This window comes from Acartia tonsa, chromosome 2 (assembly GCF_053477335.1).
Source record: "Acartia tonsa isolate MP-2025a chromosome 2, ASM5347733v1, whole genome shotgun sequence".
Classification (NCBI taxonomy): domain Eukaryota; kingdom Metazoa; phylum Arthropoda; class Copepoda; order Calanoida; family Acartiidae; genus Acartia; species Acartia tonsa.
The window spans coordinates 19503661-19518753 of NC_137261.1; the positions used below are offsets into that span (position 1 = coordinate 19503661).

Sequence of the window (15093 nt, forward strand, 5' to 3'; positions counted from 1 at the left end):
CTGAGAATGTTCAGGTTTTAAGCTATAACAGACTTATACATTTGGATATGTCAATATCTTAAAGTTACTTATAATCTATGGAATTGCACGGTTTTTTTGAGCCCATATTATATTCAACCTATATTCGCCCTTTAATGTTGTCATCCATTTGTCGCCGATTATCGCCATTTTCTCCATTAACGCCGTTTGATCTATTATTAGAACTATGTTCTCCACCATTTGATTGTGTATCATGAATACCATTAATTAACGCCGGATTATTTGCACCATTTTGAGGTCTAATTCCATTATCGCCATTGCCATCGCCATTTGTACCTAGAGGGCCACCTACGGCACCTCTAACACCATTTGCAGAATCATTATTCTGATTTAAACCGCCAGATAAAAGGTTCCCACCATTATCATCACCCATTTTTTCAACTTCTGGGGTTTATTCTTTTTATTTCACTTTTGATCTATTGCTCCCCTTGTTTTTAGCGTCTTTTGTTATAACGGGGTGGTAGAGAGTGATGTGTTCAAACTAGTTTATAGTTATACTGCTTCGTAGATCGGTTTGACCATGCTACCATTGAGAAAGTGGGTAAAAGTAGCGTGACTCACCAAACAAGAACAAAGTATAACCATAACTCTAGCCGAGCGGCATCATTATCACTCTCTCTGAAATACACAAATATATGATCTATTGCATTATGTTGAATAAAGAATTTTAAACCCCAGAGTGAACAACACTCTGCAATTATAGAGTAGCATGATAAACATAATAATAAAATATTCAAGTAATCAAAACATGATAAAAATACAGAGATAAAATATATTTGATCTATGACATAAATAATCTGATGGAAGAGTCATCCTTCATATGATCTATAATCGGCTGCCTCTTCTTCATCTGATCATCACCGAGATAGGTAGGTACATGTGTGTAGTTATATGATCTATGACATGCTGTGCTGGCTGCCTAAACAAAATAATCATATTTGATCTATTTTCACATCTTAATATCATGCTTAGTAAAAATATTTTCATATCTATTAATAATAGTTGCAGTAAATTTAAATATTAAAAAGATATAATATTTTGTATATTATTTACAGCATATAATATACCTATGTATTTAGAATTGTATGAAAATCAAAGATATCACAATTTTGGCTGATTAGAAAGATTAGGTATAAAACAGAAAAGGAAAAAATTATGGACTAAGAGAAATTATCATATCTGGGGAACCTTTAATTTTTCGGTTTTATATTAAAATTTTAAAAGAAATAAATTAAGGGAGGGTAAAATGTTTCGGAATATGAAATACTAACATTTTTAAGGTTTTTAAGTTAATTGTACAACATCTTCCAATGGGACAGTTGTTACCAAATGTAGAGAAATTTTTCATACAGGATGAGTCAGAAAAAATTGTTTTTCGTTGAAAAAAATTAAAGTCCTGGTTTTCTGTTAAAAATATAAATTTTGAATAGCTTATATATAGTTTTTTTTTATGAATGTTTGAAGATTAACCTTTGTAGATTTTTGTGTTTTAAAGTAGTTTTATTACTTCTAGAGGCATAACGAAACAAGTAAAATAAATTTGATGTATTTTTAAAGAAACAAGGACTTGAGTTTTTCACTCTGTATTCTGAGGTGGATTCTTAAAGAAAATTAGGGTCATTTAATGAGGCAAAATTATTTTTATGAAAAATCCTCCAAACTTGCATAAAAAAAAAATTATTGAAATCATAAAAGGATTATTACCATAAGATTTTGTTTATTTTTTGTAGATTTTTATGCGATTTTAGAGGATTTTTTCAAAAAACAATTTTGACTCACTAAGCGATCCAAATTTTTTTTAAGAATCCACCTCTGTTTTAATCCCACTATAAATTATTTGATATAATAACCATTTTCTCTTGTCTTCTTAATTATAGTTATCATATATCATTATTAAATTCAAGAAGGAAAGAAAAATGGAAGCTGATTAATCTACACCTTATTCTTATCCCTATTTATGTAAGCTGTAAAAGGCTAAATTTTTCAAACAATAATTATGGGTGAGGAAGCTTTTTATAGTGCCTTTAAAAAATTTGATAAATTTAAAAACTTTTGGCCAAAGTATCTCGAGTAACGTCATATTAGAAAAATCCATTACACTAATATGACGTCATTCAGAATAATTTTGCCCAAAAGTTTTTAAATTTATCCCTTTTTTATAGGCATTATAAAGAACTTCTGAGGGTAGATTGATTTATCGTTCCGTGTCTCAGCCTTGCCTAATATCCATTAATATCTCTGATCATTATCATAATTAAACGATCTAAATTGTTAAATTTTGGATCTCATTTTTTGTCTACCTACTATTTTGTTATTAATTTTTTTTGCTTTTTCATGTTATTTGTTTATTGTACTTGTATGCATAATAATAAATGAAAATTTACTCTTGTTTCTTTATTTTGATTAATCGTTTTTCTTTACAGATATTGTTGATACTGGAAAGCATTTGCTATTTTTCGTTAAACATTAAACTTAAGTTAAGAAAGCTTAAATGAGTAAAAAAAAAATTTTACTTTTTGACCGACAATTTTAAAACCAGGGACGTTAATACCCAGGGGTGTCACTGTTTATCTGCACAAGACTTATTTTTACTCCTGCTGAAAAAACATTTCAGAAGGTACTCTTTATTTCGTAATTTTTACCTCTTCAACATATTTTTCTAGTTTTTTTTCCATACAACATATTTTTCATTCACCCCTATTAATACACACCTCTTATCAAAATTTATATGATTATCTGTTTATCCTTCAATTCTTGAGATATTTGTTGCTTAAATCTCACTGTTGTTTCATGTTTTAGCAATAGGGTGACGCAATTTTTATTCTCAATTTTCGAAATATTAACTCCCATTAAACAATCTTTTCATATAATCGATGGTTATTGAACTCTCCCCCACCTTTGAAAAGTTAGGGTGGGGGAGAGTATGGGGTTGAAATTGACGCTGCTTAAAACCCAAACTAAAATCTATAGAAATCGATTTAAAGCACTAAAACATCGACACTTTTGCGTAAACAGGGTGCATAGGCTTTGTCTTAGGAGTAAGAGGATAGGTTATTTGGGGGAAAAGTTTACTTTGGGGATGTATTTTTCTTAAATTTTAAAAGAAATTGGATTTGGCCTCCAGGTTCAGGTGCTGCAGGCTTCCAGGTTGTCTCTGGACAGGTAAAAATGAAGAAAACATTTTTTTGAATAGTTAGAGTTCAACTTATAAAACAAAATATGCATCTTTTTTAATGTTGTTTGCATACTTGAAGATAAAAGATGCATATTTTGTTTTAAGTTGAACTCTAACTATTCAAAAACAATTTTTTTTTTCATTTTTACCTGTCCAGAGACAACCTGGAGACCTGCAGCACCTGAACCTGGAGGCCAAATCCAAATCTTTTTTAATTTAAGAAAAATACATCCCAAAAGTAAACTTTTTCCCATAATAACATATCCTCTCACTCCTAAGACAAAGCCGATGCACCCTGTTTACGCAAAAGTGTCAAAACTTACCCCCCCCCCCCCTCCTTGTAGATCTTTTATTTAATCTCGTTCGTGAAATAGTCTCTTAAACACTCAAACTTTACCCTTCCCATTTATTATTATACTCCGAAAATTTGCTTTTTGCACTGATTTTTTGTTTCAGATAAAAAATTGATGAGGGAGGGAGGAGACATTGTTTTTTTTTTAAATTTACACTAGTCCCCAAAGTTTAATAATAACGTTTTCTTTTTCGTTGGCTAATCAACCTTGGGGACGTTTATTGAATTTTGATTGGTTGGTTATTAGGTAGAGTGCCCAAACGTTGCAACCACTAATTGTAATTAAAAGAATGGAAAATTTTGTTTATCCTCGTTTTTGATGTACATTAATTTATCGATCATTGTCTTACCCTTTAGATCCCTTGGTTTTTATTTATTAACGGATTGTCATTCCTGACAATAATAAAAACTTTGCACAGCTTTGCATGCTATAAAATTTCAGGAAGGCAGAATAAAATCTTTTCAAAGTCAAGTAAAAATGTCACAGAATAGAATGTATGACCTTGAAACCGAGCAGGCCGAGTGTATGCGACAGCTCCTGGGCAACCAGCTGTTTATTGACTATGTCAGGGAAGATTATGGATGGAGAAAGGTTAGTGTTCAAATATTTTTTACTTTTGCAGATTAAGTTTAATAAGGAGTTGGCGGGTGTTATACTTTTAGAAAACAAAACTGAAAGTCAACGAAACTCAACTTAAATAAAGAGTTACAGCACAGAAATAAGTTTGTCTCAGATGATTCCAAATTTTCTGATTTGGCAAGAAAAGGCAACAAAAATTTCGGCGACAGCGGCGGTTCAATCGCCGCCTCTTTTATTATCTAACGCCATGCCTAGTTTTAGATCTGTAACTTTTTTTTAGTTGAGTTCCATTGACTTTTAGTTTTGATTTTTAAAAGTGACAAACCCGCCCTCCTCCTTTGTATAAAAAATCGTCTGTGTGTGATAACTTAAAAATTGATATTCATATTTTTAAAAGCGAAGCTTTTCTATAATTAGGGTCGGTCCGTACGTCCGTCCGTCCGTCCGAGATAGTTAGCTTTTATTCGTTAATTTAGGCATGTTAGAATTGTCCTATCGATTTCAAACTTTGCATGGTGATTCCTGTAGTAGTTAGGTACGATTTAGAAAGCGTAGCAACTCTATAATCGTTACCAGAATGTCCGTACGTCCATTTTAAACATGTTGATTTTTTACTTTTTTAATAACAATTTTTATGTGATAAAATCATCCGATTGATCTGATTTTTTGATTACTGATTCCTATTACTATAAGGTACAATATTATGAGCGAAGCATCTCTATAATCAAGTATTAAAAATGTCAGTATGTCCTTAAACAGAATTCTGTATATTCTGAAGAAGTTTTGCAACAAATTTACGCATAATTTTGTCAAACCTTATATTTTCATATTTTGTATATTCAGTTCTGACACTCAACAAAAGTTAATGTTCGTCTGTCATATCGTTTCAGAGCTTCGCTTTTATGGATGTTGTCATCCTTGTTTACTAAAAAATAGATCAAAACCTCCTCTGGACCAGTAAAGATATTCTATAAAGAGTAGAGGCCAATCGATTCAGCACTTGCAGAGATCTTCAGCTTCAGACAGATGGACGGACAGAGAGACATCGTTCTACTTTCTTACATAGACTAGCGACTATGTCCCTGGCATCTAGGGGCTCTGTATTTGAAGAGGTAAAAAGGGGCTAAATATCTTTAAACCATCCTCTTAGTCTCAAGACTTTAATATGCAAATAAAATAGCACAAAACCATCAGAGAGACAAAAAATCTTACGACTTTATATGATAGGATGTTAACTCAATAAAGCTCATTCTATTATTAAGGATTTAACCCAGATGCCAACAAGTTCAGTTTTGAAATATGCTGTAGAATTTCAAAACTTACTCAAAGAAGACACATTGGCTCAGGTTTTCACAATTTAGAAGCGTTTCTTTTCTATAATTAGGGCAAACTTAACCTTAATCGGTACATTTTTCGTTGGAACTAGGTTTAAGATGTTGAAAATCGAACATTGAATGGTTTTTCTCGACTAATCCGAACTGACAATAAATACAGACGTTTTCAACAGGTGGATATCCATCCCCAATACAATGATATAGTTAACCAATTTTCAAACATTTTCGCTTCAGACAACTTTTCAATCTATGTGAATTAAAATAAGAATAATTATATTAGTAACATAGATTTCAAATTAATTTCTCTAACTTTTATGCCTTATCAATCGTATGTTTTACAGATTGGTGTATTTATTAAGCAAATCTTGCTTAATGATGTGCATGATTATATGGTCATACGCACTTTATACAACCACATGACCTGTTTGGGGCAAGGCACTCCCCTTACTTTTTTATCTATCAATGGCGTGCACCTGACATAGCAATAGTAGGAACCATTTTAATTTATTTATTCATGACTCGGTAATGTGCCGATATTTGAACCTTTCACCTTCCCGACAATGAACGGATTACAGATATACTAACAAGATTTAAACATTAACAAGTAGCACAGCGTATAGATTAGGGTTGACAATCCGAATCCGGGATCCGTAATCCGCCTAATTTTTGGCCAATTTTGGAATCCGAATCCGTTTTTAATAGCGGATTCGGATTCTTAATTGGTAGGCTAAAATTAGCGTCTTGAATTTTTTCTTTCAACTCCCCCTTTTTGAAGGCAAAGATTATTATCATTATATATAATATCTTTTAAAATCTGGTTCGATTCTTGGAAGTGAATTATAGAGAACACCAAGAACATTAATTTTTTAGGACACGTGACATGTAGCACATAAAACTTTTTATTTGTTTTAAAACGCCTTTTAAATATTGCTAGAATCCGGAATCCGCCAAAAATAAGAATCCGGAATCCGCCATTTTTCGGACGGATTCTTGTAAGAATCCGAATCCGGCCCAAAAATTTGACGGATTGCCATCCCTAGTATAAATATTGTTCTAGGAATTGGACAGTGTAGAAGAAACGGGTGAACTGCTGGCGAATATTGACAAGTTCATTAAAACTTCACAGAGGTTAGAATACTTTAATTGATAAAGAATATATGAAGATATTATGACTAAATTATTTCTAGAGCACAAATGGGGGAGGGGAAAAATTAAATTTTTTTTGCCGTAGGCACCCCCAAAATTTTTTTCATTTCCCCCCCCCCCCCCATTTAAAATTTACCCCTACCCTGGGGGTGCCGTAGGCACCCCCAACCATTTATGAGGGGGTATTTACCCCCCCCAAACAATTTTGGGGGGGTAAATACCCCCCCCCCCCACCCAAAATAGAAAATCTCTAACAAAAAAAATTTTTGGGGGGGTAAACAAATTTTACTCCTGCCAACAGATTTCGGGGGGGGTAATTACCCCCCCCCCCCAAGCAAATTTTACTCCCGGGGTAAAAATTTTGGGGGTGGTAAAAAAAATTTGCGGCGCGCTTCGCGCGCCATTTTACCCCCCCAAAACCGAATTACCCCCCCCTTAAAAAAATTTTACCCCCCCACAGTGGTCTATTTTGGCCTTTTGGTGGACATTTCACCTACCTCTACTCAAAGTCAATTTTCTCATCTTGTAGTTGATAGAATCGTTCAAAATAAAAAGCATGCGCCTTATTATTACCCAATACAACTTGTATGTGCATCTAGAGAAGAAAAACAAAAGCCAATTGGTCTAGAAAATACTTTGAAACTTAGCTAAAATTTTATATTTTCATAAATTTTTCTTGGGTCGTAGAGAGCCTAAATTCGATGTTTTAAAGCAAAAACACATTTGAAAACCTTAAAGCATTGATAAATATTACTTTAGAAATGATTATATAAAGGTAAATGCCCTATCACCAATCTTTGTGCAACATACATTTGATACAACTAATTGACGTTTCTTTACCCTTTTTACGAAGCTATTTTCTCTCAGATTATTTATAATACTTAATTTAATCTAGTAATAAAAAACAAGGATAGGTTACTGGCAAAAGTTACTTTATAAGAAAGGAATTTATCAAAAAAAATGTTGTTTTTGTGGTAACCCAAGTCGTTGCTTCTAATTACGAAATAAATACACAGGGATATGTTACTTGAAGTTAATCTTTTTGGCCTCCAAAAGAAAGTTTCATTCAGCATGCAATAGCAGCGAGGAAGGGGACATACGACTGTAAATTACACTGGTACCCAAAGTTTTATACACATGCTATCTTGTTTGTTGGCCCAAAAACTTTGGGTACTCTTTATTGTAATTGATTGGTTGGTTCCAAACTAGAAGTGTCCAAATTGGTTTACCAATAATAAAGGGATAACTTGTTTAGGGATGGATATCATTATCAATTAATCATCCATTGTCTTATCCCTTTAGATCACTTATGCAATAGTACTTTAATAGGAAGAAAAATGATTAAATTCGATGACTGAAAAGTCAGAGGCATTGTTCCTCAGATACCATGTCTTTGACGAAAATAAAATTTCCAGATGGTTTTTAGTCTAGCAATGGATTTATTATTACTTGAATGTTACACCAGATTTTTATGTTGTCAAATAAAGGGAAACTCGCAGCGGACTAAAATAACGATACCCCCCCATAACCCTCCTTTACCCCATCCCATCTCCTACTCGATCACTGAACTGACCAATAAACATGTGCCATGTTTTAGGAAACTCGCATCGGACTGAAATAACGATACCCCCAAATCCACCTTCTTCTAGCCCATACCCTATCCTACTTGATAAATGAACTGACCAATAAACGAGTTCAAGTTAGCAAGCTAAATTGACGACAATTTTTCCCCTGTCATAATATCCACGTATTCTATATCCATTAGTTTAGCTAGAAACCGCGGCTATAGCATAAAGGGTAATTCGTTTGCTACTTTTTTTTATGTGTAAAACGTAATCATCTAGAGACGTTAAAAAAGGCTGGAGCTTTGTTAGGCACGTTACTTTTAGATTATAGGCATTGTATTGGCCCTTGAATTGATAAATGTAACAAGACATTTTTATTGGAATTATACCTACTAGTTAAACAAAAACCAAATTATAGTTAGAAAATCTGTTTTAGATATCTTACATAACAAACAAACAAATTTAAACATAAATGATATTATGTTATTAATAAGAAATAAGTTAAAATGCATTATTTAGGAATAAAAATTAACAGAGAAAAGAAAAAAAAAATTAAATTTTTTTTCTTTCATATATTGCAATTTTTGAGTTTACCCTCTAAAGTTAAAGTTAAAATTTGAAATAAACCGGGCCCCGTAACAACCTAAACTAAACATCAAACTATGGCATTATACCTGTATATTAAGAATAATATATGGTTTGGTATGTTACGGGGCCCGGTTTTTGGTGAAAACCTTAAAAAACTGAAAATTATTGTTAAATTTTTTTGCAAAAATATTTAGGAAATTACATAATTTTTTTTTAAAAACAACAATAAAATGGATGAAAAAAGTAAAATAAAATTCTAAAACACCAGTTTCCTAATATGTCATGTAGTATTATGAATATAAATAGGTGAAGAAACTTCATTGTATCAATGTAACACTAAAAAAAATTATCTTTTCCAAAGATGGTGAAAATTCAAAAGGTAAAATTCATGACGTAAAAATAATCCTTAACCTTCATGTTTCAAAGTTCATCATTCATCAACCAGTGGTTGAAAAGACAGAAACTCTTCAGTTTTATGTGAGATAGGGTATATATTTTCAAAATAAATTATTAATTATGAGGAATTCCAATGTTGATTTTTGGCGAAATGTCCGGCCTTAGACCACTGTGCCCCCCCCCCAAAATAAAAAGCTTGGACGCCCCTGGGCGAAAGTGACCCTTTTTTGAAACCAAAACTAAAAGTCAACAAAAGAACTCAACTAAAAAAAAAGAGTTACAGGTCTGAGATTTTGCATGGCAGTTGCTTTATAGGGGTACAATATGGAACTGTGAAGAAACGGCGGCGCAACCGCCGAAAACCGCTTTTTCCCGCCATATTCCATATTGTACCCATATAAAGCAACTGCCATGCAAAATGTCAGACCTGTAACTTTTTTTAGTTGAGTTCCTTTGACTTTTAGTTTTGGTTTCAAAAAGTGTCACTTTCGCCCCCCCCCCCCCCCCACCCCCTTTATTGCGCAAGAGAGGGTTTTGTTTGTACATTTCTTTTTAATTTAGATTAGATTTGATTAAGCATATTTTGTACTTGGTAAAGCATCGGGAAAAAACTACCCTCCTCCCTTTTTTAAAGCACAAGATCGGGGGGGGGGGGGGGGGGGGGGGGCGACCAGTGTACACCAGGCACATTGTGTGAAACCGCCGAAAGATTATCTTTAAATATTTCTTTATTAGGATCAAGATTATGGAACTAATTTTAAGACGGAAGAATGAACCAAAAGAGCGACAGGTTATATTACATTTTTAATCCGTAGAAATTAAAGTTATTTAATGAATTTATAAGTATTTTTTGCAGAATAAGTTATAACCAACAAGCGAAATAAATATTTGAAGGCAGATAAATAAAGGTCGTCTTTACTAAAAACAATTTATTCCTAAAATCATCAAAAATTAGCTTAAATTTCCAAATGTTTTTCCGAAAAAATTCAGTTATTGGTAACAGATTATTTTTTTGTCTGAAACGATAAAATTGTTCCTTTTTTGGTCTTTGTTATTATTTATTGAATTTTGACCTAAAGAGTTGCTAAGCTTCCTAATTCTTACCCAATTGTTACAGAAATCAACATGCAGAGTTTGAAAAAGATAGGGCAGTTTTAACAAGTCTAAATGAACGAAAAGATCTAACCGTTATGGACAAACGTACCGACACTAATTATAGAAAAGCTTTGCTTTTATAAACTTCGGGTTAATTGGAAAACCTTATGTGAAAATTGCTTAAAATCACGCAACCTATGATGCAACCGTCTGCTAGTTAGTAGGTTTGTTTGTGTACTTACAAATCAGCTGTTCAACACCAAAACAAAATTGGCTTTTCTTTTCTTTGGCGCGGAAAGTTAAATATTTCAAAATTAATTTTTTTGTTTAATTTTGTACACTTTTTTAATGAATTAAGAAACATAAAAGTAATTTTTCTAAAAGATTGGCACTATATTTTGATAAGTACATTGTAGACAAAGAGGAATAATGTGTTAATTTTACCGTTATTTAGGTATATTTCATTAACACTGGAATTCTTAATGGAACCGGGGAGAGAAACTAATCACAGATCTTACTAACATGCATTGACAGTTCAAAAAAATGAAAACTTTTAAGGGAAAAAAAGACGATTTTTGTTAATTTCAACTTATGTTACTGTACATTGAGACACCGGGATCTAAACGTAGCTGGTTTCTCTTCCCCCATTGTTCTATCCCTTCTTGTAATTTGAATAAAATATTATTGTTACTTTTCAGGTGCCCAAGACATCTAGAAATGACAATTTGCTCAAAAGTCCTGAAGAAGGGCCAAGTATGTATATTTTAATTATTTTTTCATTTTGAAAAGAAAACACATTTATTAAATATTTAGGTTCACACTTAGTTTTATAGACATAGTTGTCATCGGATACGTAAGTTAAAATATGGTTCCTAAGTTCTTCGCTGTTTTGAGCAAGCTTGAATCTGATGAATACAAAATATTTGGATATTCAGTTGTTTTGAGGACAGCCTTAGTATATTCAAAGACATAACCATGAAATAATTGGAATTAAAATTTTTAAAAAATTACTTTTTCGTCTTCAAATATAAAGTTTATTTACTCCCAAATGTCATCATACGGTGCCGTTTAAAGTGCTGGCAATGAAGGCTTTGAATATTTTTTTTTATGAGGTCAATCTGTAATATTAAGTTAAGTTATTGTATGTATAATATTATATACCTATTACATCCCGTATCTTTTTTAAAATTTCGGCAAGATAAAATAATCCGCACTTGACCCATCCTATATATATTAAGAACCAACAACGCAAGTTACAAAAACCAGTACCTCCAGACATTTTATTCTGGAGCAGGAAGGCTATCAAGGGGAAGGAGAAAATCTGGAAGATTTAGTCCACATACCAGGTACAAAGATTAAGAAAAACTCATGGATCTGAAGGGAAAAGACAATGGTCGATAAATTGAAGTACATCCTCAATTAGGATATACAAAATTACTATTTCTGCTGATAACAATTAATAGTTGAACCAACCAATTAAAATTCTATAAAAGTTAATAAAAAACTTTAGGGACTAGTGTAATAAACAGCTTAATGTCTCATCTCTCCCCGGAAAAACCATGCCTTTACAGGATTCTTAAAGGATGGGTTGTTATTGGTAACTATGTTTTCGGATAAACTAGTACCCCAACCTTCGTTTGAATAAATATTATTGCAAACTGTTTTACTGTTTAAACTTTTTTTTCCCATACCTACCATAAAAATCCTAATTATTAGGAATAATCACCAGAAAATTCCTAACATATGTTCCTGCTGAAAGATACTCAACATCGATTGCTAGATTGTTTTTGCATTATTATCTTTAATTTTTTTATCTTTCAGGTTTACTTTAGAAACTCTTGTTCAACTATAACTTATATTTTTATCTCAGTTCACTTTGATACATGTTTGCCTTGTTATATTTTAATATTCTTTTAATTTAATCCTATCCTTTTTTAGCCCAAAGCAACAATGAAGGCGTTGTTAAGAAGATGGTTCAGAAAATCAACCATGAGGTCGAAATGGCAGATGAAAATTTTTTACCAACCAAAGAGGATGAAAATATTGGTAGGTTTTTTAGATTACTTCTTTGAAAAAATTTTATTTATTTATATGGACCAACTGATAATTTGTTAAGGACCTATCAGCAATATTAAAATAATGTAAAACATTTTTTGTCCCCAATAAATCATAGGCTAGATAGCAAAAGTTTGGCCGAAGGGTCAAATTTCGGAAATTACTTAGAAGGCGGGACATGACAATTTTGTTAATGTAGAAATTGTAGGAAAATTATTGCTTTGAACAGAAAAAAATAAAGCCTACTACTTTATCGTTGTTAGGCCATTCTATTCCATTTAAAATGAAGTCTATTTGTGTTTTAATTCTAGACCACTACTTTCCCTCGAGATGAATTGATCTGAAGACTTTAGGATTATCATAAGACTATTATTTTACATATTATGTACCCAAACATTTACTGGGATTTACTTTTAAATGTCTTTGTTTTTAGAGGACATGGAAGTGGGAGAAATTCTGACCCGTCCTAAATTCTGGAGATCCCTCATGCAAGACGGAAAAATCTTAGTTGATAGGTACATTCACTTATTAATTATGTAGTTTTTATAAGCGATTTAACCTTGTAGAAAGCCTGTAAACAGTTTGGTTTAATCTGGAAAGCGAAGTAACTCTAAAATCATTGTCCATTTGAAACTTGTTGATTTTTTGGCTTTGGTTACCAAAGGGTTGTTTCACAGCATACATTTTTCCCTTATTTTGAAATTATTTGCATTTATAGAGCATATACTAATATGTAGTTTCCAAAGTATCAAGGCTTGAAAAGCATACTATGATTTATGCAACCTAAAAATTTTTCACTTTTCACCACAGCAGCAGGGCTAAAGTTTGTTTCAAAAGGGAAGCTTTTTTATAATTTGGGTCTGTAAGTTCGTCCGTCTGCCCCTCTTTTCATTAGTTTAGACATGTTAAAAATATTCTATCAATTTCTATCTTCATTTAAGTTCTGGCACTCACTAAGATTTTTTGTTCGTTTGTCTTTCCTCTGATTCTAGAGCTTCGCTTTTATGGATGTTATCATCCTTGTTCTTTTTATATCCTTATATATGCATATTAAGGCGTCCCACTCCCACACAGCCATACCCTGTTGACGAGGATGAGACTGGTCATGACGAGAAGGTGAAACAACATATAAAAAACTGTTCATGTTTCAGGTATTTCTACTGCTACATTAACTGCTACATTAGCGTAATCAAGCTTAATTGTTATTAAATTATTTTAACATGATGTACAAATAATAAACATAAATGTATGAGTGCTTTAATTTTCTTCCCAATAATAGGTATTTTTCTAGTTTTAACATATTACACAGAAAAATAGATAATTTTAGTTTTTTACTGATTTAGGTCCCGAAAAATGATTCATTGTTATGACTGTGGCCACATGATGTATACTGCGAGGCTAAGAAAAGTATGCCAAATACATCCAGGTAGGTCAGATACATTTTGCAAATCATCTCTATAATCTAAATCTAAGGTCTATAAATGTAAGTATGTCCTTAAACAGAATCCTAAATTTAAACAATTACATATACAATTTAATTTTTTATAATTGCAATTAATAGTAGCGGCTGCGACCTTTAGAATCTAGAGGCTATGTTTTTTTTTAGAGGGGTGGGATGACGTAAGTTTGTCTTTCTATCTTTATTTATACCTAAGCTGTTTTAAATCTGATCTAAAAATGAATATAAATTCCCTGTCGTTATATAAGGTTTGTATGTCTGCACATGAAAGGATTGTTAAAGACATACCTTTACTTTCATAAATTCAATCTCGCTTTATTTAATTCCAAGCCGATTAAATAAAACAAGATCAAATAATAAGACGTTCTATAAATAGAAAACAATATTTTAGAAGTGACATATTTGTTGGATGTTACTGTTTGTTCCAAGTGTATGAGTAGCAACCTCAAGGTACGTTTACAGTGTTTACTCCATACTTTTCCTTTGCCGCTAAATCCTTCTGATAAAGTAACAGAATCTCTGTGTGTCTGTCTGTATGTGTGTGTACAAAGGATCTCGCTAACCACTGAACCGATATGGTATTGCTTTACAGTGTAGCTTTCCGTAGGTTCTGGGAAGGTTTAAAACTATTTTTGGGGTGGGTACCACCAACCCCCCAAGAGAATCGCCCCTTGAAAAAAATCCATCCCCAATATGATAAAGAATAAGGTTGAAGCAGGAAATAAAGAAAATTTTCAATAAAAATTTAAATTTTTATCCTGACTACTACTAGAATTAATACCTACCTAGCACGGCCCAGCTGTTTAAAAGGTCTCTAGGACATTTCAGAGAAATCTGATATTATTGAAATTAGACATGTTCTTTTTAGGAATATGAGATGCCTGATTCTCTCCAGGGAAAAAATAATAAGGTATGATTTCATTTTTTTTTTTTTTTGGGGGGGGGGGGTGCGAGGGAATTGTCGACACACCCTACTTACAAATACTTACAAATTTAGTTTTAAGAAAGAAAAGGTACCTACCTTTTGGCCGGGGGAAGCAGTTATTTTTTTTTTTATCTTTAGAGGATAGTGTTTGAAACCCTCTTCCACTATAGTTATACACCTTTCATGGGGTTTTAGCCTACCAATTAATAATACGAATCCACTATTAAAAAACGGATTCCGGATTCGGATTCCAAAATTGACCAAAAATTAGGCGGATTCCGGATCCCGGATTCGGATTGCCAACCCTACATGGTTAATCAATGATGTCGCAATTTGTCAGATTGTAATCACGTAACCTTTGATGGGATTGCCTAAGACTGTAAG

At 32.5% G+C, this 15093-nt stretch overlaps 1 protein-coding gene across 1 annotated transcript in view; it reads left to right on the forward strand.

Moving 5' to 3' along the window:
* Positions 1 to 2424, forward strand: part of LOC145306225 (uncharacterized) — a 116720-nt gene extending 114296 nt beyond the window's left edge. Inside the window, exon 17 of the mRNA XM_080148256.1 lies at positions 993 to 2424. The gene's annotated coding sequence lies outside the window, so the exon portion shown is untranslated. The remainder of the gene's footprint in view (positions 1 to 992) is intronic.
* The last annotated feature ends 12669 nt before the right edge of the window (positions 2425 to 15093 follow it).